The sequence below is a fragment of the Pinus tabuliformis genome, chromosome 4_2, assembly GCF_031772625.1.
Source record: "Pinus tabuliformis cultivar Carrire ecotype Pingquan chromosome 4_2, CPIR1, whole genome shotgun sequence".
NCBI lineage: Eukaryota > Viridiplantae > Streptophyta > Pinopsida > Pinales > Pinaceae > Pinus > Pinus tabuliformis.
The window spans coordinates 927,854,496-927,881,716 of NC_142304.1; positions in this window are offsets into that span (position 1 = coordinate 927,854,496).

The following is a 27,221-nucleotide window of genomic DNA, read 5'->3' on the forward strand; positions in this document are numbered from 1 at the left end:
TATCCAGCACCGGGCGCACAGTCCATGGCGACCCGTGTACTCCGTCTCTTCTATCTTTAGATTAGTTTTGTTATGGGCAGTCGCCCCTTTCGACAGTTTAGACATTGGGGTTTCTGCACTTGTTATTTGATAATATACAGGGCCTGGCCCTGATGCACAGTTTCGGTTACGAATACAGATTATTTTATTTTTGGAAAATCCTCTGTATATAGATTCGCATGTTAATACCCGACCAGGGTTTTTACTGTCAAGGCACTCGTTTTCTTTTCAGTTCATATAATGTATATATTCGGAATATGATTCCGCTCGAACCCTTCTGATGGTCCGCATTCTGAGCAATGATATGGAAATGGGTTGTGCTTCGAAATGATAATATGTACCTGGTTAGGTTTTTTTTTTCTATTTACAGTTACTGTTTGTCTCTGTCTGTAATAAACTGCCCGTCTTCAGCGACGACAAAGCTCTGATTTACATTCCGTTTTGCTATAGTTTCTTTTTCACAGAAATCGTTTAGATATTGCCTTATGTTTTGCTAATGCTGTTTGCTATGGATAGTATCCGCTTGCGGTAGACGGCATACCGAATTTCTTTCATTGAGCAAGTCATTATTTGCATGTATAAGTATTGCTACAGTCAAATATTTTTACAGTCACGAGCACATTTTTCCTTGCTCGGTTATCTCGTTTCATTGCCATTTATGTGTTGGATCGTTTCCCCGATGACTGTAACTGTATGATGCTATTTATTAATATGGTTGTAACAGTAGGGTATGGTTCTTCATTTCATACATTTACCGAATATGTTTACTACTTCTGTGAATGGAATAGTATGTTAGTTCTCACTATTCAACAGAGTCTTACCAATATGCATATGTTTATTTCGGTCTGTTAATGAATACCACTTTAGAACCTACCGCCGGTACTTAATACTCTGGCTCGGATATTTTCACACTTATTTTTATTAGAGAATGTCTCGATAACTGTTGGTCGGTATTCAGGGTTTCAGAATGCTGGTTCCATTAACTCGTTTTCCGACCTGAGACTAACTCTGTCTCATTGATTGCTTTACATTATGTAAATCATTTTATAATCTGTGGTTTAACCGAAAACCACACCTGCGTAGCTGTATTAATAGTTAGAAGGTTTCCTGGTCATGCCTAACACTTAATAGCCTGTCCTTATTTTATCCTACATTTAGGCAGTTATTTCATTAGCATGACAGTAATCTTGGGAATGAAACACAGTTATCATTTAACCACTGTAAGTCTACTGTACATTCCTCACTTTAATTTTCAATGGAAACTCTGCGATTGGAAATCATACCTGATTCGCCAGAGTTATGAACAGGTACTTAAGCAAGTCTTCTGTACCTTGATTCCGCTCTACCACCCAGCCATGAGATCCATCTCGCAGACGGTATTCTCCCCCCGAGCCATCTTGCAGGCCTCAAGCCCTCAACAAGATCTGTGCACTATGTGCCTGGTTATCTGGTCTCTACCAGACTTAACCCTTTTTCCTTGTATTTCTCTTTTCCCTTTTTTCTCAGAAAAGATTTTCTTCTGTCTGTCCCAACAGCACAGAACTTCCTCCCTACATCCAGGACTTTTCCTGTTTGGGAGGGCAGTTCCAATCAGTTATTACAACTGATCTCTTTCTTTGAAATCCACCTCCCAGAGGCTGCCAGCATTTCAAGAAATATTTAATTTATTCAATCATGTAGTTTATCACAGTTTGTTTCTTTTAAACATAAACAACAACTACTATAATGTCTTTTACCATAGTAAAATTCACATTTACATCTACTGGGGTCATCACAGGTTGTGCGGTAAAAATCAACCACACATCACATCAAAATATACTTTAAATTATGATTTTGAAACACAAAAAAATATATTCACATGAGAAATGGAAGATGCAGCTTCTTCACCTAGTAAAACAAAGAATTTAATAGAGTTTTAACACTGTGAAGTTTTTACTCCCGTCAAAACTTCATTTAATCTATGTCATTCAGTCTACAAACAAAATATGCAACTTGCAATAAGTATGTACTTGCTTGTACCACCAGTATGGTTGTTGTCAATTTATTTAATGCAGTGGTGGAGAGTAATTTACCAACACTCCCCCTTAATCACAACTACTATCATTTATAATTCCTATATAGTCTTCAATAAACAAAAAATTTACGTGCCAATGGCCTTGTGAAGATGTTGCAAATTATTCTTATGACCTACAATGTTGCAACAATTTCACTATTGTGAATCAATTCTCTATTAAAATGATATTTAGTGTCAATGTGCTTCCTCCTCTTGTGAAAAACGTAATTCTTTGATAGTGCAATTGTAGAATTGTTGTTGCAATAAATAGTTGTTGTTGCTTCTTGTTCCTGCCATAAATCTCTCAACGTTTTTCTCATTTAAATTGCTTGACACATTGTTGTTGTTGTGGCGACACATTCAACTTCTATTGTTGACAATGACACTATTGACTACTCCTTGGAGGACCATGAAATGGCTCTTGAACCCAAATGAAAATCATATCCTTACATGCTCTTTCTATCATCAACACTTATTTCCCAATCATTGTCAATGTAACCAATTAGCCTAAAATCATTTGTTGGGGTGTACAAAATACCATATTCCTTTGTCCCATTGATCCCTTAAAATTCTTTTGGATGCTTGCCAATGCGTATGCTTTGGTGTCTCTATGAACCTTAACACCAAACTCACTGCATAAATTATATCAACCCTAGTCGTTGTCAAATACATCAAGCTTCCCACCATAGTTTTGTATAATGTCGGATTGACATTGTTGCTGCAATCTTCTTTGTTAAACTTCAAACTCATGACAATTGGAGTTGGTGTGTGCTTGTTGTTCTACATATTAAACCTCACCAAAATATATGCTACATACTTTGCTTGATAAATAAAAATACCATTTTTTGTTTGCTTCACTTCTATGCCGAAAAAGTACCTTAACAACCCCAAGTTTGTCATTTCAAACTCACTTTCCATGACTTGTTTGAAATTAGCAATGAATAAATCATAACTCCATGTAAAAATCACATCATATACATATAAAACAACAATAAGAAGCTTACTTCCACTCTCTTTGATATAGAGAGTAGGGTCACCGTCACACTTGTCAAAGCCTTTTTCCATCACATAAGTGTCTATTATGCTATACGATGAACATGATGCTTGCTTCAGCCAATAAAAAGATTTTTTCAACCTATACACCTTCTCTCGTTGGCCTTCTACCTCATAACCACGTGGTTGCGTAACATATGCTTCCTCTTTCAGCACTCCATTCAAGAACGCTAACTTCATGTCCATTTGATACACTTTCCATCCATGTTGTGTTAGGATATTCCGACAAATAGGAAATAGTTAAGTATAACTTGGTCTAGTATAGAGTTAGGTAAAGTGTGTTTCTTTACTATGTACATTTTGTAACTTACAATCTGACGGTCACGATATGTAGTGATCTGACGGTTCATTCTCTCCTCGGTATTACCGACACTTGATCCGTGGCTTAACACCCGATTGGTCCATGATCTCTATTTAAAGAGCATGGAGGGTCATTTGTAGGTTAACCGTGCATGAGAGAAGCTTATGTAAATTTTCATTCTTTTATTAATAAATTGCCTGAAGTGGCCATGTTGGCTCATGCCGTGGACTGTTTCCCTCTTTTAGGGTTTTAACCACGTCAAAAGCACTGGTGTATTGATCTGTGATTTGTGTGTGAGCGGTGTCCTTTGGTGTTCTGTCTGAGGAACTTACCCTGTAAATTCCTACATGGTACCAGAGCTATTTGAGGGCCGCGTCCGTTGGTGATCCAAATCTGAAGTTGGTAGAACTGCATCCGACTACCGTTTCCTAGATCTACTATTTCTGACTGCTTTCGGGCCGAGATGACTGCTCTGTTGTGTTGGGATCATCTGTTTCAGTGAGGAACCCCTTTCGTTTCACGCGAAAAGGTTCCCGGTAGCCCTAGCTATGTCATTTTTAAGATCTGGAGGTATATAGTGTTTATTTGTAGTTTACAGTTATTTTCTCTCTGTTTATTTCGGTTTCGATTTATTTAGCCTTTTTTATTACCGGATCTATACCTTTCATTTCTGCGTATGCTCTTTGCTCTGCGACTCTGTGCGATCTGGGCAAATCAGAAACAGAAAGGAAGGATTTTTCTCATGCGTATGCTCTTTTCTGCTGCGCCTTAGTGTGATCTTAGAAAATCAGAAACATTGAGGAAAATATTTAGTTTCCGGCTAAAGCTAACTTCGAGCTGCAAGGTTCATTTTTTTTGTATGTCCATGTTGGGTTTTGTGTTTTTTGTTTTGTAGGGAAAAAGATCTTTCTCAAAGCAAGCACGCAACCCAAAGCTTCAACCCCCCCCTCTCTCTCTCTCTCAAACTTTTTGTATAGCTCACTTGGTCCAAAGCTAATTTATGAGAGTAGAGGTCTTGAGGTCAAGTCTTCTTTTTGTGGGGGTGGATTTTTCATTTCCGCACATTCCCGCACTTCATCGGCATCTTCATCAAATTTTCTTCAAAAAGCCATAACTTCTTCATCCGGAAGCCGTTTTCAGAACCGTTTTTTTTTAAACAGCCTAATTTTTTGAGATCTTTCCATTGGAACACTTAGTTTTAGCATCTATAGCTTTAGTTTCTGTTAAAATGGAAAGCCTATGCCAAGTTATTCTTGGCAGCACCAACTACTTCCAATGGTGGTCCTACATTGTGGATTTACTTAGAAGTAAAGGTCTCTACAGAATAGCCTCAGGCGAAGAAACCAAACCGAAAGATGAAGATAAGGCAGCTAAATGGGAAAATAGGCAAGATCAAGCACGTGGGTTGATAGGGATGTCTATTTCTCCAGATCTTAGATTCCATATTGTAGAACTTGATACTCCTGATGAAGCATTGAAACAAATTACTAAAGTTTTTGGAATAAAAAATGAACTTAGAGCCTATCAACTTGAAAATGAGTTGCTTACATTGGACCCCAATAATTTTTCTTGCATTGAAGACTCTTTGTCCAAGTTCAAGACCCTTAGACTTCTCTTGGAAGGTGTTAAGGTTAAGAAAGAAGATAGTAACCTTATCTATTCTATTCTTACTAAGTTGGGACCAGCCTACTCTGTGTTTGTTTCCACCTTCCATTCTACAAGAGAAGCCTTCATTTCTCAAGGACAAGACTACAAGTCCCCTTCCTTTGATTCTTTTTGTGATTCTTTAATAAGAGAACAAGAAAAACTCTTACACCTTGGTCTTCTTAATCTTGGAAACTCTTCGAAGAAAGCGTTAGCCGCCCAGCAGAAACCAAATCCAAAGAATCCTAAGAAGTTGTATCCTAAAAGGAATGGTCCTAAACCAAACAAGGGTCCTAAGCAATTTCAGCCTCAAAATGAAAAATCATTTCAACAAAATGATAAGACAAATAAAAACAAAAGGAAGAAGACTGATAGACATTGCAACTTTTGTAATCGAGATGGCCACTTAGAATCCAAATGCTTTAAGAAGATGGAAGCCTTGGAAGCAGAAATGAAGAAGCATAATATCCATTTGGAGCACTCTTCAACTTCAACTTCATATTCATGAATGGCACTTTCTGCATGTGGTTTTCAAGCATCTCGGACTGGCTATGCACTAAATGTGTCTTCTTCTTCTCATTCTCATGAGTGGCTCATTGATTCTGGAGCTTCTTATCACATGGCCAAAAACAAAGCCATGTTTTCTTCTTTAAATGATTGTAACACCAAAAATATATATGTTGGTGATGATAGATCTCTTAGTGTTGTAGGGACTGGAACTGTTCATATAGACAATGGTCAATTTAATGATGTATTATGTGTTCCAACCTTATCTTGCAACCTTCTATCTGTATATTAGATAACTCATTCAGGTGAAGGTAAAATCGTTGAATTTTCACCTCACGATGTTGTAATTAAGGACCTAAGAGATCCTAGACAGAGTTTAGCTACTGGCATTGCTGATGATTCTACAAGGTTGTATAAGTTTCACAACTTTGGGTCATAAAATCTTCCCTCGGTATTTGTTGCTCATAATGATGAAGTGAGCAAACTTTGGCATGAGCGATTTGGTCACTTAAACTATCGCTCTCTTCAGAATCTATGTAAAGAAAATATGGTGACAGGTCTTCCAATGGTATCTTGCAGAGATGGTGTTTGTTCCGGATGTGTACTCGGAAAACATCATCGGGACAGTTTTGAAAAACATGCCTCTTGGCACGCCTCAGCCCCTTTACAGCTTGTGCATAGTGATTTATGTGGTCCACTTCCAGTTGTTTCATTCTCTGGCTACAAGTATTTCTTAACTTTCATTGATGATTTCTCCAGACGCACTTGGGTATACTTCTTAAAACTCAAGAGTGAAGTATTTAACATGTTCTTGGCCTTTAAGGCCTTTGTTGAAAAACAATCTGGACATCAAATTCTTAAGCTAAGATCTGATAATGGCGGAGAATATGTTAACAACAAATTCATCAACTTTTGCACTGAGAATGGAATTCAAATGCAACATAATATTCCATATACTCCACAACAAAATGGTGTAGCTGAAAGGAAGAATCGCACCTTAAAGGAAATGGCTAATTGTATGCTTCAATCTAAAGGACTTAGTCTTAATTATTGGGCAGAAGCAATTAACTGTGCAAATTACATAATAAATCGCACTCCTACTAAGGTTTTAAAGAATATCACTCCAGAAGAAGCATGGAGCTCAATTAAACCATATGTAAGTCACTTTCGTGTTTTTGGAAGTGAAGCATGGGCCCATATTCCAGATGAGAAACATAAAGCTTTAGAACCTAAGAGTGAAAAATGTATTTTTGTTGGATATTCTGAAGATGTCAAAGGATATAGACTTATTCCACTTAAGTCCAAAAATGTTATCATTAGAAGAGATGTAAAGTTTGCTGAAAATATATCGGCCTATGAGCCTAGTTCGGCGGATGTGCCACCTCTCCCTATCTCTTCTACTTTTGAAAATATTTCTTCTTCAGATGATGAAAGCGAGCATGAAAATCCTCCCCCACCTTCTCAGGATCCTCCTTCAGCTCCTCAGCTTCCAAAATGGGTTTGTGCTACTCGGGATGCAACAGGTGATCTTGCCAGTGATCCTACAGATCAGCGACGTACACGTTCTCAGTTTGATAGAGCCTCTTCTTTACTGGCTCAAGCTTCAATAAATTATGATCCTGACACCTTTGTAGAAGCTTCAGGCCATCCAGATTGGGAAGCAGCTATGAATGAAGAATATCATTCATTATTGGCAAATGATACATGGGATCTTGTTCCTCTACCAAAGGGACGAAAATTTGTTAGATGCAAATGGGTTTACAGAACCAAGTATGGACCAAATGGGAAAGTTGATAAACATAAAGCTCGTCTTGTTGCTAAGGGTTTTTCACAAGTTGAAGGCATTGACTACATTGAAACCTTCTCCCCTGTTGCCAAAATGAACTCTATCCACCTTGTTCTTTCCCTTTCTGCCTCTTTCAAATGGGAAGTCCATCAAATGGATGTTAAATCCGCCTTCTTGCATGGGGACTTGCATGAAGAAATCTATATGGAACAACCTATTGGATTTATACAAACAGACTCCAGCCTTGTATGTCGGCTTAAGAAATCCCTTTATGGTCTCAAGCAAGCTCCTCGAGCTTGGTATGCCAAAATGGATAACTTTCTTTTAGAAAATGGCTTTTCTAGGTGTCATTCTGACAATATTGTCTACACCAAGAAAGTGGGCAAGTCTCTTATCATTCTTGTTCTTTATGTTGATGATCTTATCCTGACTGGTAGTGATCCCAACCTTATAAACCATGTGAAGTCTAGCCTTAAAAGGAAGTTTAAAATGACAGACTTAGGACACTTACATTATTTTCTTGGTCTTCAAGTCTTGCAATCCAAGGAAGGTATTTCCCTTTCCCAGTCCAAGTATGCCTGTGATATTCCATGCCATTTTCACATGGAAGACTGTAAGCCAGCCCCTTCTCCCTTTCAGTCTGGAGTCAAACTTTGAGTCACTTGTACTTCTCCTGAAGTTGATGCTACCTTATACCATCAACTTGTAGGAAAACTTTTGTATCTAACCCATACTCGTCCTGACCTTTTCTTTGCTGTTGGCCTTGTTGCTCGGCTTATGCAAAACCCACGTGAAAGTCATTGGAAAGCAGCTAAAAGAATACTTCGTTATGTTCGAGGTATAGTTCAGTTTGGGATTCATTACAGTGCCGAAGCATCTCCTCTATTGGTTGGTTTCACTGATTCCGATTGGGCTGCTGACCCTGATGATCGGAAGTTTACTGCAGGTTATGTGTTCACTCTTGGTTCAGGACCTATTACATGGGCTTGGAAGAAACAAGGTGCCATTTCTCTTTCTTCAACAGAAGCAGAGTATCGTGGTGCTGTAGAATCTAGTAAGGAAGCCTTGTGGCTTCGTCAGATCCTGTCAGAGTTTGGCTTTCAACAGCAACATCCGACTACACTTTGGTGTGATAATCAGAGTGCCATTCAACTATGCAAAGATCCAGTCCAACATCAGCACAGCAAACACATTGAACTGCACATGCACTTCATCAGAAAGCTCATCCACGACCATGTTCTTGAAGTGCAATATTGTTCAACAGATGATCCAGTTGCAGACATCTTTATAAAGGCTCTCACAGAGGCGAATTTCACTAAACTTCGATTTATGGTTAGAGTTCAAGAAGTTGTCACTAAGGGGGGATAGGCTCTAGTACCTCCTTCTTTCTCCTATTGTGTCATATTTGTAAATCCTTCAATCCTATCCCAAGTTGTTCTTAAGGGGGGATGTTAGGATATTCCGACACATAGGAAATAGTTAAGTATAACTTGGTCTAGTATAGAGTTAGGTAAAGTGTGTTTCTTTACTATATACATTTTGTAACTTACAATCCGACGGTCACGATATGTAGTGATCCGACGGTTCATTCTCTCCTCGGTATTACCAACACTTGATCTATGGCTTAGCACCCAATCTGTCCATGATCTCTATTTAAAGAGCATGGAGGGTCATTTTTAGGTTAACCGTGCATGAGAGAAGTTTATGTAAATTTTCATTCTTTTATTAATAAATTGCCTGAAGTGGTCGCGTTGGCTCAGGTCATGGAATGTTTCCCTCTTTGAGGGTTTTAACCACGTCAAAAATACTGGTGTATTGATCTGTGATCTGTGTGTGAGCGGTGTCCATTGGTGTTCTGTCTGAGGAACTTACCCTGTAAATTCCTACATGTTGCGTAGAAATTGACAACAATGTGCGCATTATCTCCATCCTCGTGACTAGAGAAAACATCTCCGCATAACCTCTTCCATGTCACTGCTTGTATCCTTTGAAAAATAACCTTGCTTTATGCCTTTCAATCCTTCCTTCACCATTTCTCTTGGTCTTATAGACCTACTTCACTCCAATGAATTATTTTCCTTTCGGATGGTCCACTAACTTCCATGCGTCAATATTTTCTATTGATCCTATTTCTTCATCCATTGTTGCTACCCAATTTTCTTCTTTGACTGCATCCTCAAAATATATTGGGTCATATACATGACAAAATAATGCAATTAAGGAATTCAGACTTGCGCTACTATCAACTTCATTTTTCTCATAAATTTCACTTAAGTTTCTAAATTTTTGTCTTCTTATGCTTGCCAAAGTTGGGCTTGACATGTCACTTCATGTTGTGCTTGAAGTAGATGATGTTGTGGGTCTTTGCGGTGTACCTGGAGTAGTATTTGTTTGACTGTACAACATATTCCTATTATTTGTTGACGATGTCATATGTTGACTTCTTTGTTGAGCGTGAATAGGAGTAGGAGTCACCATTTAGGAATTACTTGTTGCAGTCAATTCCTCTTTGTCTTCTTGTGGTATGCATGGTTTCACATTGATTGTGTCCTCCAAACTTCCATCCCATTCTTCCTCTTATATGAATAAGACATCTATGCTAATTATGACCTTCTTGGTTAATTGATTGTAGAGCTTGTATGCCTTCGATTCATCACTATATCCAACAAATATGTGTTTCTCCCCCTTGTTGTCCAACTTCTCCATTAATTCATTTGGGACATGTGCATATGCCACACACCCAAACATTCTCATGTGAGTGACACTATGCTTTATTCCACTCCATGCCCCTTCAAGAACCATATTCTTGACACTTTTGGTTGGAAATCTATTTATGATATATGTTGTGCAAGCGATGGCTTCAACTCCATAGTCATTTGGTAAATGATTTTCCTTCAACATAATCCTTGCCATTTCCATAATGGTCCTATTTTTCCTTTCCACAACACCATTTTTCTGAGGTGTATATTGTTTTGTAAATTGTTTGTGAATTCCATGCTCCGCACAAAAACATAGGAAGTCATTTGAGATGTATTCGCCACCTCTTTCAGTCCTCAAAACATTGATGTACCGTTCAATTTTCTTCTCAACAAGAGCTTTGTATTTTTAAAGGCGCTCAAACACTTCACTTTTTCGCCTTAAGAAGTAGACCCATGTCTTCCTCGTGCAGTAATCTATGAAAGTCAAGAAATAATAGCTACCACTAATTGATGGTGTCTGCATTGGTCCACATAAATCAAAATATACAACCTTCAAGGGTGCCTTTTCCCTTATTGACTTTCCTGCTGGAAATGATTATCTATGTTGTTTTCCTAAGATGCATCCTTCATATAGGCTATCCAATTTTTCTGTGACTGGCAATCCCTTCACCATGCCTTTCCTATGCAACAAATTCAAACCTCCAAAATTAAGATGACCAAGTCTCAAATGCCATAACTAGTTTTCATCTTTGACCTTTGCTTGAAAGTTTATTTGTGTGATAGTTGCAACTTTTATTTCATCCTCTTGTGAATTCATTAACAGTTGTGCTTGTACACCTTCTCCCTTCAAATTTGGTTTTATTTATTGGGGAAGCATTTTGATGCAGGGCAACCCTGGCACATACCCATAGTATGCATAAAAATGCATAATTGCATTTGTCCCAGGTGGTTGACTCTTCAAAGGAGTCAAAAATTCAAGTCTTGAATGGTTAAGGCCCTTTTTAGCCACATTTCCTTATTATCGGAACTCAATCACCTCGTAGAAACCTTTGGTTATGACTTTATTAAAGTCTTCCTTTAGAATCCTTCTATCAGGAATTAACAACCCTTCAACTCCTTTACATAACCCATAATTTACATATATGTAACCATTCCCCTTCAACCATTGGTTACGTATGGGTTAACACACGAATACACTATCGGCGCTCTTTCCCCTTATAACCCTTTTACAAAGGAAAATATGCATAAACCATACCTTTCCGCTCTTTGTATGGTTTCTACACAAATTTCGATGCTGCACCTTATCGCAATTGCTATCGGCTCCTTTCATAGGTCTTTAACACGCATATGCCTCGTCAACCCTCCGACTCTGATCTTTGCGACTATCGGAATCGTTAACACCACGTTTCAATTAAATGACTCGGCCTCGCTATTTTGGAATACAAAGGGAAACCCATTGAAATCCCGCTCCGAACCATATAAGGTCAGACTTCAAATGTTTATAAGTCGCATTAACAACTGTTGTTGGGTCCGCCTACTACCTCCGCGCTCTCCGAACTCCACTTTCTCGATCGCCAACTAGCACTTTATCACTATCGGCGCATCAGTGTTTCCATTAACCGCCAGCTCTAATGCTTCCGATTGTGACTTAGCGATCAAATCGCGACCATCGATCTGGTTCATGATCCGATGGTTGAGATTAACTCGCGCGATCGCATTTCTCTAAACCTCCAGGCCAGATCCTTTCACTTCAAAGCACCGATCTTACGGACCCGATATGGATTAGACCACTCTCTATAATATTTCAAGTCCGGAACTCAATTCTGACTATGTTTTGTGCCATTCCTTAGTGTAAACTGGGTTTTACACTTATGGGACTTAAACTACATAATTCACTCCACCGATGCGATATGATCTGGACCGTTGATCTTAAGAGATCTAATGGTATCTGTGCCTCACTCTTCATTCCTCCGCTCGTTCCTTTTTCTTAGAAATTACGCTGTTTTCTTCAGCGTTTCTCCATGGTTTGGGTTCATCTTCAGGTTTCCTCAAAGAGTTCATTCTTCCGCTTCCATTGCTCAATTTCTCTGAGCTTAACTCTTAAGTGTATCCTTGCTTCGCCATTCCTCCAGAGCTTCCTCTGTCTCTTCACTTGGATTCAAAATCCATTGTGATTCCTCTGAATCACTCCGTTCCTCTGCATCCTTCAGAATTCTACCTGCAACCTGTTGCAGAGCCTACAAATTCACAATAAATCATTCATGAAATACTCCCTAATGCACTGACATAGTCAGGAACAAACTCTGCATATGTTAATGTAAAAGCAAAGATTACATTCGAGACTCCTCAGTCTCGCACAGGCCTATTTTTCAATGTTAGTTGCCTCCCTCTTTTGACTCTGCTCGTAGGCTTACATATATCCAGCATTGGTTCTATTGAACTAATTCTGGAGTAAATCCTAAACTGACTCCTAAATCCTCTGTACTGACTCCTAAATCTTTTGTCCACTTCTACTTCCATTAATTCCTAAAGTCTCTCTCTCGTCCCTCGAATCATGGACTGCTTTAAGAGTTCTAATTAACTTTGGACTCTTGTCATTTATTTCCACTCATGTTCTCATTTATTTGGGAGCACTTACAATTCCTTCCATTATCTAATTAATTCCTATTCTATGCTCAAAAGCCTACTATTACATTAATCTATCACTTAGGAATCCAACTTCCTAAAAATACATGACCCCCTATGTCTACTTAATTACAATTATTTTCTCTTGGGTGAATGCTCCTGCATCAAATTTTATTGCTTGTCATCTAAACTTTTGCAATTGGTTTTTTTCTTGGAGACTTATCCAAGATTGTGCAATCTCCATTTTTCAAATAAAATAGTGTAGCCCTTTTGCATGAGTTGTCCAATGCTTATGAGGTTATGCTTCAAACTAGGGACAAAGTAAAAATGTTGACTCTTCCTTTACCCATGATAGAGACTTTGTTATCAGTCCCTAACGTCACTTCACATTTCATACCATCTATATTGGAAAAAATTTATGTGTTCCCTGTCATGTGATTGTTGCACCCTAAATCTAGAAACCATACATCCTTTTATTTTTCTTGTGCTACATTACAAACTAAAAACATGCTATCTTGGTTCTAATTTTCCTTTTTGAAATTGGCACTTGGTTCGTTACTTATAACATGTTGCTTATTACTACATTCATTTGCATAATGACCATACGTCATAGAATATTGACATTGAACTTGATATTTATCATACCTCTCACCTTGTGCGTGATTTTGGCTTGAGCCATGAAGTGGATTTTGATTGTTGCCCCTTCCTTCCACTTGAGCTTGAAGGGTTTCCTCTTCCAACTCTGTGTGGGCTTCTTCCTCTTCCTCTAACATTTCATTTTCCTTTGCCTTTTCCCTGACCAATTGAAACTTCTGTCTTAAAGGCATGATCCAATGAGGATTTTTTTGCTCTATTCAATCTATGTTCATGAGAAATCAGTGACGCATGGAGATCATCTAGTGAAAATTGTGAGAGATCCTTTGTCTCTTCTATGGCCACGTCAATGGCATCAAATCTTGTTGGAAAACTTCTCAAAATTTTCTCAACTATTCTCCTTTCCTCAAGTGTCTCACCATGAGACCTGATTTGAGTAACCAATACAATTACTTGTGTAAAAAATGAGTATATATTCTCAGACTATTTCATACAAATTGCTTCAAAAACTCTTCTTAACATTTGTAGCTTTGTTGTCTTCACTTTTTCCATTCCTTGGTAGACTGTCTAGAGGATATCCCATGCTTGCTTCGACTTTGTTGCTGCAACAATCCTTGGGAAAATACTTTCATGAACTGCTTGAAAAAATTATAAGAGAGATTTTGAATCCTTCTTCCTCTAATCCCTCAATAAATCATTTTCTTTTTATGTCAAAGCATTGTATGTTGTTGCATCTACTAGTTCTTGGAACCCATTCTCCACCAAATCCCAAATATCTTGAGAAGAAAATAGAACCTTCATAGTAATAATCAAATAATCATAATTTTTTCATTGGAATAAGGTATTTGAGGATTAGTCAAGCTTGAGCCTGATTGTTATGCAACCATTTCACAAAATAGAAGAAGAGATAGATCAAGGACTTCAAAATTAGCCTCTTCGAGGGGAAACCTTATTTACATTACACAAATGGACAATTCTTGGATGATACAAATGATTAAACCTCATTTCTATATAGAGGAGTCTAAGGGGTCACAATATAATCAGAGCCGACACAATAATAATAATGTAAGGACACACCAATAACAATAGTGGGATCCTATGGGGATAAATAATAACAATATGGGGACAACATGGGCACAACAATAACAATAAGGGGCTATAATGACAATAACAATGAAGGAATACACTAGTATTATAGGGACCTCACATGACCCTCTCCTTCAAAATAGTGGTGTCCTCAATTCTTGAGTAGTTATGGATGCTTATATATAATATTCTCATCCTCCCATGTGGAATCTTTGACGGGTAAGTTCTTCCACTTGATGAGATACTCTGAAATTGATCGATTTCGTAGCTGTTGAGTTTTTGTTTCTATGACTGCTTCAGGTTCCAATGTAATTCGTCCTTCCTCGTCAAGTTCTGGAAATATTGTTTGAACTAGGAGCTTGTCACCTATAACCTTATTTAAGGGTGAAACATGGAAAATGGGGTGCACTCAGGATCGAGAAGATGTAGGAAGATCCAATTTGTATGCCATAGTACCAAACTTTTGCAACACCTTGTATGGACCATAATAATTTGGTGATAATCTATTATCATTCTTAGTTTGCTTGAGGGACATTTGTTTATATGGTTGTAGTAGTAGAAATACCCAGTCGCCTACATCAAAAAATATTTCACTACGATTTTGATATGCCTATTGCTTCATTCTATTCTGTGCCAAAGTGAGGTTATCTTTTAAGAGTTGGAGAACTTGTTGTTGATGTTTGCATTGATCTTCCACTATTTGAACCTTAGAATTTTCTCTTAAAGATGATGTGATGGATGGTGGATGATATCCATAAAGTGCCATAAATGGGGTCATTTTTGCTGTAGCATGGAAGGAAGTGTTATGCCACCATTCAGCTACAGGGAACCACTTGACCCATTGTGTTTGTTTATCAGATACAAAGAAAAAAATATATCCTTCCAAACATTTGTTAACTATCTCAATTTTCCCTTCAGATTGAGGATGATAAGATGAGCTATCAGCTAAATGAGTACCCAGACAAGAAAATAATTATGTCCAAATATTTCGAGTGAAAATTGGATCTCTTTTGCTTACAATATCCTTTGGGTTCCATGTAGATTTGGAATTGTTCAAACAAATACAACAACAACTGTAACGACTTTAAATGGATGAGATAATGAACAAAAGTGTGCATACTTGGTAAGTCTATCAACTACCACCATGATGACACTCTTTCCTTCAGACTTGGGTAAACCTTTGATAAAATCCATTGAAACCTCCTCCCAACGTTGACTTGGAATGAATAAAGGTTGTAATAGACCCATGGTCTTAATTGTCTCAATTTTTTTTTTTTTTTAAACCAAACATTCTGACACAAACTTTTGAATATCAGATTCAAGGCCATCCCAAAAAAATTCCTTCTTAACCCTGTGGTAAGTTTTTAAACCGGTGCTTGGCACATTACCTCTTTAAGATGTTCAAAGGTCTTTGTTGCTTCTGGAGTCCAAGAAAATGCATCTATCTTCAGTAATGTTATTAGAGGTGCTGATATTCTCGCATAATTCTTAACAAACTTGCTATAATACCTTGTCAACTTGAGAAATCCTCACAAATTCTTTATGGATGTGGGAATTTTCCATTCCTTAATGGCTTTAATTTTTGTAGGGCCTACCTTAACACCTTTATGAGATACAATATGACCCAAATATTCCACCTCATGTACTACAAAGAAACATTTGGAGGTTTTTGCATATAATTGTTTCTCCTCCACTAGTTTGAGCACCCTGTTAACATGTTGAACATGATCCTTCCAAGACTTGTTGTAGATTAGTACATCATCAAAGAATAGTAACACAAATTTTCTAAGGAAGAGTTTGAAAATGGAATTCATCAAACCTTGAAATGTAGAAGGTGCATTGGTAAGGCCAAAATGCATGACCAAAAATTCATAATGACCCTCATGAGTTCTAAATGTCGTTTTCGGAACGCCTTCAGTATTCATTCTAATTTGATGATATCTTGAATGACAATCCAACTTGGTGAAGTAAATTTCTCCATGAATTCATCCAATAATTCATCAATGGAAGGAATGGGGAATTTATCTTTAATAGTGAGCTTGTTGAACTCCCTATAATCCGAACACATGTGCCATGATCCATCCTTATTGTACACCAATACTACTGGAGCAAAGAAATAACTTTGACTAAGTTAGATTATACCAGCCTTTAGCATTTCTACAACCATACATTCAATTTCACTCTTTTGGGCATATAAATATATGTAAGCCCTGATGTTTGGAGGAACAATTCTTGGAATCAAGTGAATAGCATGATCACAAATAGGTGGGAAGCCTTTGGGAGTCTCAAATAACTTGAAATGATTGTCCAAGACTTTTTGAATATCTGGAGAAAAAGATGATTTCAATGTGGGAACCTCTAGTGAACATAATTGTGCAATTACACCCGTTGTTCTTTCTTTAGAAGCTTTGTCACACCATTAGAGCTGATTATATTTTTTGGTTTCCCTGTGATACCCCTTAATTCAACTTCCTTTCCTTCCCAAAAAAATTTAAGAAAAGTTCTTGAAAATTAAAATCTATTGTACCCAAAGATTGTAGCCATTGGACTCCCAGTACAACATCAACACCACCCATTGGACTGGAAAGAATTGGACTATTTAATACATATTCTCCCATGGATAGCTTGATATTATGGAACTTTGCAGAACAATTTATGGTTCCTCCATTTGAAACCATCACATGAAACTTTGGTGCTGGATATAGGAATCAATTCAATTCCTTGGCTATCTTACAATGAATAAAATTATGGGTACTATTCGAATCAATCAATACTATTACCTTTTTCTTCTTGATTTGTCCTTCTATCTTGAGAGTTTGAGGAGTGGTAATTCCTGCCAATTCATTACAAGATATGGTCAGATTCATTTCTTCTTTCTCTGGGGTTGGTTCCTCGTGTATATCATCTTCTTTTGACATTTCTTGTTCATTTTCTTCCTCCTCTTCACAATATATGTAAAATAATTTCTTCTCAACACACTTATGGCCTTTAGTGTATTTGCTATCACAACTGTAAAAAAGTCATTTTTCTCTTTTTTCTTCCAATTTTTGTGGTATTAACCTTGTATTTGGTGGAAGGCTATGGAAAAAAAAAAATCTATCTTTATAGTTGTGAGTGGTAGGCTTCCTTGTTGCCATAATTTTGCTTTCAATGTTTTTTGCCAACCTGAATGCCTTCTCAAATGAATCAGGTTCCCAAAGGTGAACCTCCTGTTGGATGTTATATTTTAATGTACCTATGAACACATCAATCCTATGCACTTCTGGAATGTCATTTATCCTTATATTAAATTTTTGGAAGTCCTCGATATGCTTTGCCATTGAACCCTTTTGTTTAAAATCTACCAATTGGTTAAATGATGTGTTTTTATTTGTATCCTCACAAGTGGTTTACAACAACAAAGCCATCAATATCATACAAATTGATTGGGTTCTAAATATAAAGTTCCAATACGTACCTTTTGTGTGTGTGTATGTTGCACTTATGAAGTTCAAAATATTAGTATCCATGTAACTGGATCCTTGGCATCAAACTTTCTCATGTTGATCTTTGGAATATGGTGGATCTTCGATCCAATATTAGAGTCTATTAAATCATGATTAACATTTATTTTATTCTCATCGTGAGTTTCATTTAATACCTTTTCCCCATTAGGAAGCATTTCTTGTAGAAACCTTGTCAAACCTTCCTTGAAACCATCCATGTTTGCTTTTAAACCATTCTTAAAATATTACATATTATCTTTCATGTCATTCTTCAAACCTTCCATGTCTGATTTTAAGCTATTCTTTAAACTATCCATCTTAGCTTCCATTTCGTTTTTGGTTACTCTTTGTGAGAGCGAAATTAACGATCTTATATAATAAATATTCATTAAATACCTTTCAAAATAATTTTAAAAATTTAATTCATTATACAGGTTTTTAAAACCTTTGTTTTATCACCCTTTCAACTGTGTTATGCATGACCACATTGCAAAGCAAATGTGAAATCAAATAATATTTAATAAGGATCAAAAGTCATGTCTTGACGCAGTCACAACACGTTGAATGGGCCACACACATACATCTGATCTTTGTATTACATTGATATTTGGATTTATTTGTGTTGTATTGCGCATTCCCTAGCCTACCATCATCTCACCGACTTAAAAAGTCATTCCAATACCAGTATTTCCACTTATGGTTGATCAGAGTTTCAACTCTGAATTTCCAAGAAAAAGTCATATTGTTGTGTTGGCATCTAATCAATTCTTCTTGTACGAGAGTAGGTTGAAAGGTCGTTTAGCTTTTTGTCTGATATTAATATTCATTGAAATTAACTTGTATTTAGCTTTTTATTATGCATTAGTTATCTCCGGCTAAGCTCGCTAAATTTCCGCCAAACCATCAATAGCTTTACCGGATGTAAGTCCACACAATCAAAGATTAAGTTGTACATGTGAATGGTGAAATATAATCTCATATAGTGAAAAACAATCATTACATAATAATAAAAAGGTAAATCAATAAATTTAAAATAAATAAATTAAAACATTATTAAAAATTAAAAAAATTCAATTTCTATGTTAAGTTTTGGCGAATGTTGTAATTTTTTTTTAATCAAAACAAAATAATAAAAATCAACTAAAACGTGAATACAATATATCGAGCCTGAGGCAGCTATAATAAAAGATATAAGGGCACAGAAAATTGAAGGAAAAAAAAGTTGGGTTGCAAATAAAATGGATAAGGATTCGAATATTGAGTGCAACCATTCTATTATTATTAAAATTTTAATTATTGAAGACCATGGTTAACGACATTCCATGTGATGCCCCCTTTACTTTAGTGTGTTGGAATGCGCAATTTGTCTTAACAAATAGAATTCTGAGGAACATTGAAGTGACCTATGCTTTGTCGCGAAGAACAAAACAAAAGTTTGTGTGACCACCCTCAGCGATAAGATTCAAATAATAAAAAGCACGTTTTTGCGTTTAACACGGGGCATTCGAGAATCTTTGAACTGGGATACCGAAGTGTTGGTCAACAAGACAAAACCAAATCCTGTAGAAACCATATGAAATGATATTCAAAGATGACTTAAAAATTTGTATGACGACCCTCAGCGATAAGATTCAAATAATTAAAAGTTCGTAGTCTAATTAGCCGGAGGAATTGTTCGGAAAGCTATGGAAATTTCGGATATACTTAGAGAAAATTTGGCAAGGATTTTTGTAAATCCAAGTTATAGCTGTTAAATTTTAAAATTTTAGGTGTTTTAGATGTTTTTGAAGGTGCTGAATCCATTTCCACCGTCAAAAACATATTCAAATACCGTCTTGTAAGATTTTTTGAAATCTTTTTGCCCCGATTCCGACCACTTTTGACCATCCGAACCATTCCTCCGATAGAAATTGGTTGAAAATCCCGATTTTTTCTAAGTTCATGACTAAGTCGAAATTTAGAAACTATACTCCATCGTCCATCATTTCATATGAACATTTGTTAAATGAAATGCGTCCTCCAATAATCATTAAAGCGGAAAAATTGGATGTTTTTAATCAATTTTTTTTCTTTTTTTTTTCCGAAGGTGGTAAAACCTATCAACTCAGGTGTCAAACCAACAGTGAGGACAGCCATCTCTGGCTGCTATCCGCGAATGCTGGGTTTGACTCATCACTGTTAAATAGGAAAACCACGCCACCTGGCATAACCCTGCTGGTGGTCCGTAATCGGGAGCAGGCTCTCACTCCTGCCAGATGCCTCTGGGTCTTGGGCCGTTAACCTGTTTCCTTACGTCCGAGGAAGACGAGCTCTTAGCCAAGCAGAAGCAGTTTTACGGCATACTCCAGGCCGATTTTTAATCAATTAAAAACACGATATCTAAATAATCAAATTGGATTTTTTTTTTATCTAAATAAATAAATGATATTAAAAATATTCCCAGTCAAATGCGCCAGTTACTTGCCCCGAAAAAAACGGTAGTTTTTATTTAAAAAAGAAACGTCATTGGAAAAAAACAGAAGTCCTCCGTTTTCCTTCTCCCATTGGAAACATAGATTAAGACCGTCAGTGGCCCAAGTGAATACTTGAACCACATTTAATTCGAATCCAATGAAATATACACTGAAACAATTGTAATTAATAGTAGTGGAAGGATTTTCAGTTATTATATTACATATTGATGTTTTAAGCATTCACAATTATAGAAAATTCACATGTTTTGTTGTAAAAATTTACACACATTGAGAGCAGAATAAAAATATAATGGTTGTGCGGTAAAAATCAACCACACATCACATCAAAATTCTATAATATATTGATTTCTATATAGTTATTAATTAATATATTAATTAATTATAAATATTAATTATTTATAATTGTTAATATGATTTGGTTTAATATATTAGTTTAATTTATATAGAAATTAATATAGTTTTCCCTAATATTTTTAGAAATAACCTTTTAATTTAAGAATTAGCATTTTAATGCTATAATATAATAATTTCGATATAACTATTAATTAATATATTAATTATTATATTAACCAATTATAAATATTTATTATTTATAATTGTTAATATGAAGTAGTTTAATATATTAATTTAATTTATATAGAAATTATTATATTTTAGTTCATTAATCTAATTTTACTTTTAGTTCTAGTTCAATTCCCTAATTTTATCTTTAGGTTTTGTATTAATATATTAACCCTTCAATAAAATTTTTATTAAAATAAAAGTAAATTTTAAATTAAAATAAAATAAAATAAAATTATTATTCCAAGCCGACAGTGTGTGGTTCCCTAAAAAAAAATTTCATCATTATTATTTATTCCCTAAGAAGCTCTTCTTTTATCATCATTCTAAAATCCTGATGATGGATCCCATTTGGGATTTGAAACGTTGGTATAACAATGTTCATACTGTGGATTCTCCAGTCACTGATTCAAAAGATGCAAACCACAGATCTCTTAAATCCAAAATCTTGTCCATGTACGGAGGGGATACTTGGAGTGAAATCCTTTTACTCGAAAAATTTAGAGTGAGGATAGCAAGAAGGGCTGCAGATCTGCATTTTCTTAAAAACTGTCGGGACAATAATCTCATTCCTCCATTTGCACAAGTAAAGCATAGATTGCAAAACAGATATAATAGTAAGGCGTTTTTTCAACTAAGCTTCTCTCTAATTCGGTCAGAAATTAGAAGGGTTAGGGCTTCTCTGGAAAATCTTGGACGTTTAGCCCTCTCAACCCACCTTAAACTAGCTAACAGCATCAATAAGAATCTCTGGGTTATTATCGATGCCAGGACTGCTCTGAAAGCAGATAATGAGGGACAAAATGCTCAGGCAAGACAGCGCAAGAAACTGTCCAAGCTATTAAATAGATCTCAGGTGATGATCAAAACTCCGAACCCCGCCATTGAACCTGCACAAAATGTCAGTAGTAATGATAATGTCAATAAATACTGCGCAATGGACATTGAACTCAACAAGAGACCAGATCAAAATACCATCACGTTGGATAGGACGCAGGATTCCATAATAAAGTTGTTGAATACCCACAGTTCGCTCAGCACTGATAACAGTCACAGCGCAGAGGGAAAAGGTGTCAACTTTAGAGAGAACGACGTTATAAACTACGCAGATGTTATTAAACGGAATGAGTTGCACATTCTAGATCCGAGTAGGATGATAAACAGCGTTACTGGTTATGGTAGCATGCTGAATAGGACGCAGATTATTGAAATCGATGCGTTTAATACCCACGGTCAGAACGTAAGAGCAATGAAGACTGGCAGCGAAGAGCATAGGTCAAAAGATGTCAGCTGTAGAAAGAACGAAATTACAAGCTGCGCAGATAATTCACCAGAACCGAGTATGGTGAAAAACAACGGTCAGAGGGAATGCATAACAATGGAGATTGACAGCGGATATCGTGAAAGCATTAACACATGTAATGTTAATTCAAAGGATGACAACGTTGAAAACATGTCCATTAAAAACTGCGCAGGTGATATTAAGCATAATGGGGGGCACAAAACATATCCAAATTTGATGAATAACAGCGATACTGATTATGACATCACGCTGGATAGGGCGCAGAATGCTGAAGTTAATACGTTGACCCACGGTTCGCACATTACAGTAAACAATCTCAGCGCAGATGGCAATGATACACTGGAAAGGATGCAGGATTCCAAAGTAGATGCTCATGGCTTAGTCAGCAATTTCAATGGTGGTGCGCAGATTCATAACGTAAGCATTAGAAAGGGTAGTTTTAGCCAGTATGAGAGGGTCGAAGGTAATGTGCCAAGCAAGGGTGACCATGAGAATTGGTTAGACAATGAGTGCATAAATAAAGATAATACAAGAATCAATAGCAATCAAGGCTTAGACAAGAGTTTCCAAAAGGGAAAAAGTCTGTCTTCAGAAAACACCTATGAGTCAAAATTAAAAAGAAAAGTGGTCAACCTTTCTTCCCAGGAATTAGATCCTATAGCCATTAATGTTCTCAGCAAAGGTATGGGGTTTGCGGTGGCCCCTAAAAACCTTCCCACTGAAAAGATGATATGTAGCATAGAGGACGGGATTAGTAACCTTCCTCTGGAAGATAAAGAAGCATTGAGGCATAAATTTTCTCTCATCATGAGGAAAGCCAAAACTCCCAGAAGCAACTTGATTAAAGAAGAACATAAAGCCTTCAAATCCTTGCGGAACAATGACAAGGTCGTGGTTCTTAAAGCAGATAAAGGAGGAGCAGCGGTCATCTTGGACAAAGAAGACTATGTTCGTAAAATGAATGATCACCTAAATTGTGGCAGTTATAAGAAGCTGAACAGTAATGCCATCCCCAAAATCATGAAGGATGTAAAAAAGATCATCTCAGATTCCAACCTTGACGAAAAATTAAAGAAGAAATTAATCCCCTGTTGTGAAACTATCCCTAGAATCTATGGATTACCCAAGATCCATAAGGAAGGGGTCCCCCTTAGACCGATAGTTAATACTATTGGTTCCCCAACCTATGAACTTGCTAAATATGTTGCTAAAATTCTTAAACCCCTTGTCGGAAATACTGATTCCTTCATCAAAGACTCCCAGGACTTTGTGAATCTTATTAAAAATGAAAAGATGGAGCGTGATGACATCCTTGTAAGCTTTGACGTGGTATCGTTATTCACAAAGATTCCTCTTAATGAAGCCATTCAGGTTATAAAAGATGTTACTGATCCAGGGACTGCAAAGCTGGCTGAAATATGCTTAAGGTCAACTGTGTTCACCTTCCAAGGAATATTTTATGAGCAGACATTTGGTGTGGCAGTGGGATCACCCCTTTCGCCAATCGTGGCCAACCTATACATGGAATACTTTGAAAAGAAGGTCCTGGAATCATATCCGTTAAAACCAGCTTGGTGGAAGCGTTTTGTCGACGATACCAATATAAAATGGACTCATGGTAAAGTAAAACTTGACAAGTTTTTCATTCACTTAAATTCTATCTCTCCAGAAATAAAATTTACGATGGAGCTTGAACAAAACATGAGCATTCCTTTTTTAGACGTTCTAATCATCAGAAAATAGGATGGCTCGCTGGGCCATAAGGTTTTCAGGAAGTCAACCCACACAGAAAGTTACCTCCATGCTGATTCCCACCACCACCCAGCCCAGAAGTTTGGTGTTCTAAACACTCTTGCCATTAGAGCCCTTCGAATTTCCGACTCAGAGCATCTGAACGATGAAAAGAAGCATTTAGTTTTAACTTTTAAGAGTATATGCTACAAAGAGCAAGAAATTAAAAAAGCCATAGAGAAAGCTGAAAGAAGGTTGTTATCTCATGAGCCCAAGGCTCAGGACCAACCTCAATATGGTAAGGTTTTTCTTCCTTATATCCATGGAGTTACAGACAAAATCACAAAAATCCTAAGAAAGAAAAACATTATCACTCATTTCTTAGCACCTGGTACGATCAGGCAAGGTTTGAAGTCTGTAAAAGATGATATTGACAAACATCAGCTTAAAGGAGTCTATAAAATAGATTGTTCTTGTGGGAAAAGCTACATAGGTGAAACAGGTCGCTCCCTCCAGACAAGGCTCAAGGAACATGGTGCTAATATTAGGAATGTAAGATCTCGTACTTCAGCCCTGGCAGAACACTCCTCAAAGACTAAGCACCATATCTACCTGGAAAGCGCATCCATTATCGCAAGGGAAGAGCAGCATCAGAGACGAAAGATCAGAGAAGCACTTGAAATTATCAAGCATCCTCACAATCTGAACAGAGACAATGGTATGGAGATTAGCGGGAGCTGGCTTCCCTTGATCAGGGAAATCAAAAACGCCAAAAACGCCAACACATCCCCAGGTGAAGCATTCAATAGGTAAGTTATCCCTCTCCTTTTCTATTTTATTAGTCTGTACCTTTTTATTAATATCAAGTTGAAGAGTTAGCATTAAAATTCTATAATATATTGATTTCTATATAGCTATTAATTAATATATTAATTAATTATAAATATTAATTATTTATAATTGTTAATATGATTTGGTTTAATATATTAGTTTAATTTATATAGAAATTAATATAGTTTTCCCTAATATTTTTAGAAATAACCTTTTAATTTAAGAATTAGCATTTTAATGCTATAATATAATAATTTCGATATAACTATTAATTAATATATTAATTATTATTTTTTTTCCCGTAGAAAAAAGTCGTAATTTATATTCATGTTGAAATAAATTACATTTTGTAGATGCTTAGAGCATATGCAGATAGCTGTCCATGGTTAGGACAAAAACTGTAAATAAAATAAAAAATTCACAAAACTTCTGACTTATACTTTCTTGCCCTTCTTCTTTTCCACCCTGCGCCAACCTTGTGAGTCAGGAGGGGGAACAATGATGGCCTGCAGGTGCTCTTGTATGTTCACTGGAGATTCTTTGTCGGATTCTGATCCTTCGGATCCATGAGTTCTTTTGTTACCACTAATTTCCAGCTGTGTAATGTTCTGTTGCTGAATATGGTCCTCCATTTGAGGATCTGGTGCTTTTTCTTCCTTTTTTTTTTCCGAAGAAATAGAGTTCGTAATTTGCATTAATTTCAGAAAATTACATGCTGTAGATGCTAAACGCATATGCTGTAGTGTGGATAAACCACTTACAAAACAAAACTTCAAGAGAAGTAATGCAGAAAAGCCCTCAAAAAAGGGCAGCAAGAAAAGGGTATGTAAACCCCAACAGGAGGATACCCCTACCCATCTCAAGCAAGATAGACGAAAATAAAACAAAAAGCTCCTGTAGAAAGAGCAGAAAGTTCGAAATGGCCGCCAAAGACAAGGAGTAGAGGCACGAAATGGAAGGGAGCAGCCAAGGTAGCCACCACCCCCACCCCCTCAAAAACTCTCCTCCCGAAACCGAAGAAGCCAGAAGAAATAAACCACCCATATCTCCAAAGAAGCCAGAAGAAACCCCCCAGAAACAGCCATTGAAAGCGGCACGAATCGGTGCAGGGCAGACTCCACACCTCCGATCCCTCAACGCTCCCAATAACTGTAGAGGTAAGCCAGCTAAAGGCCAAAAAAAGGATCCAAAACCTCAGCAAGGGAACCCATCAGTCCCCAACCAGAGGAGAGGCGTTTGGATCCGGGGGCAGAGGCAGCTAGGGCAGCCACCTCGCCCCCCAGAAGAGAAAGAAACCCCGCCCCCGCTCCGCGGCACAGCAACAAATAGAAGGGACCGTCAAAACAGAGAGACTGTAGTACCAAGACCGCAGAAGACCGGAAGAAATAAGGGCACGCTCCGCCGCCGCTCAAAACACAAGGCCGGAACGCAGCCTTATCCGCCGAAAACCAGGAGTAAATGGGCACGCTCCGTCGCCGCCCAACTCAGTGCACAGAATAAGGCCGGAACTCTGTCAAAGAAAGCAGAGCAGGCCACCAACCCGGGAAACGACCAACGAGGAAGAATGACAGAGTCGCGCTGAGGAAAGGAGAAAGAAAACACGTCGCGAGGGAAAAGAAACCCCCGGAGAGAGGTGAGCCGAGTCCGAAATCGCAGGACCGCAGACCGCCAAAACCCCAGACGCAGCGAAAACCGGCCTCAAAAACTAGACTTTGCCGCACACCGAAGAATCCAAGCTCCAAGCGATGGCGGTGGGTGGGCTCCCGGAAACACCAGAGGCAAAGCCCCGCCGCCGCAGACGAAAAACTCAGCAACCAGGGCCGAGTAGAAAACCCTAGCGCGCCCTCTCTCATCTCCCAGGTGCTTTTTCTTCCTGTGTGCTGTTCTGTTCCCTTTTTGTATCAGGTTCCTCTTGGTTCGTTGAATGCTCTGACATCTGCATATCCTCTTTTTCCCTCCAATCGGTGTTCTGCCATCCGTTCGGCTTTTTTGGTTGTTTCTTGTTCACTTTGGGGTCCTTCTTGCCCAGTGGGCAGGTGTTTTGAAGATGCCCTGTTTGCATGCATCTAAGACACCTGAATGCTGTGTTTTCATAATCCAGCGGTTGTATCCTCTGCGTATTATAATAGTTCAATGTGATGTGATCAGGTAGCCCCAGGCTTAGATCCACTTCTACACATATTCTAGCATAGGTAAATAATCCTTGGTTAATCCTTTCTTTGTCTGTTTTAAGGAATTTCCCCAAAGAATTTCCAATGGCTGTTAAAACTTTGTTGTGCCAGAAATGTAGAGGGAGGTTATGCAGTCTCACCCAAACAGGAACTGTTGTTACTTTCATAGTATTTGCATCAAATTCAGGAAACCAAGGGATGGTGAAGAGGCCAGCCTTTCCCCAGAACCATGGCCCCTGATTTATGATATTGTCACGTTCTTGTTCTGTTGTAAAACG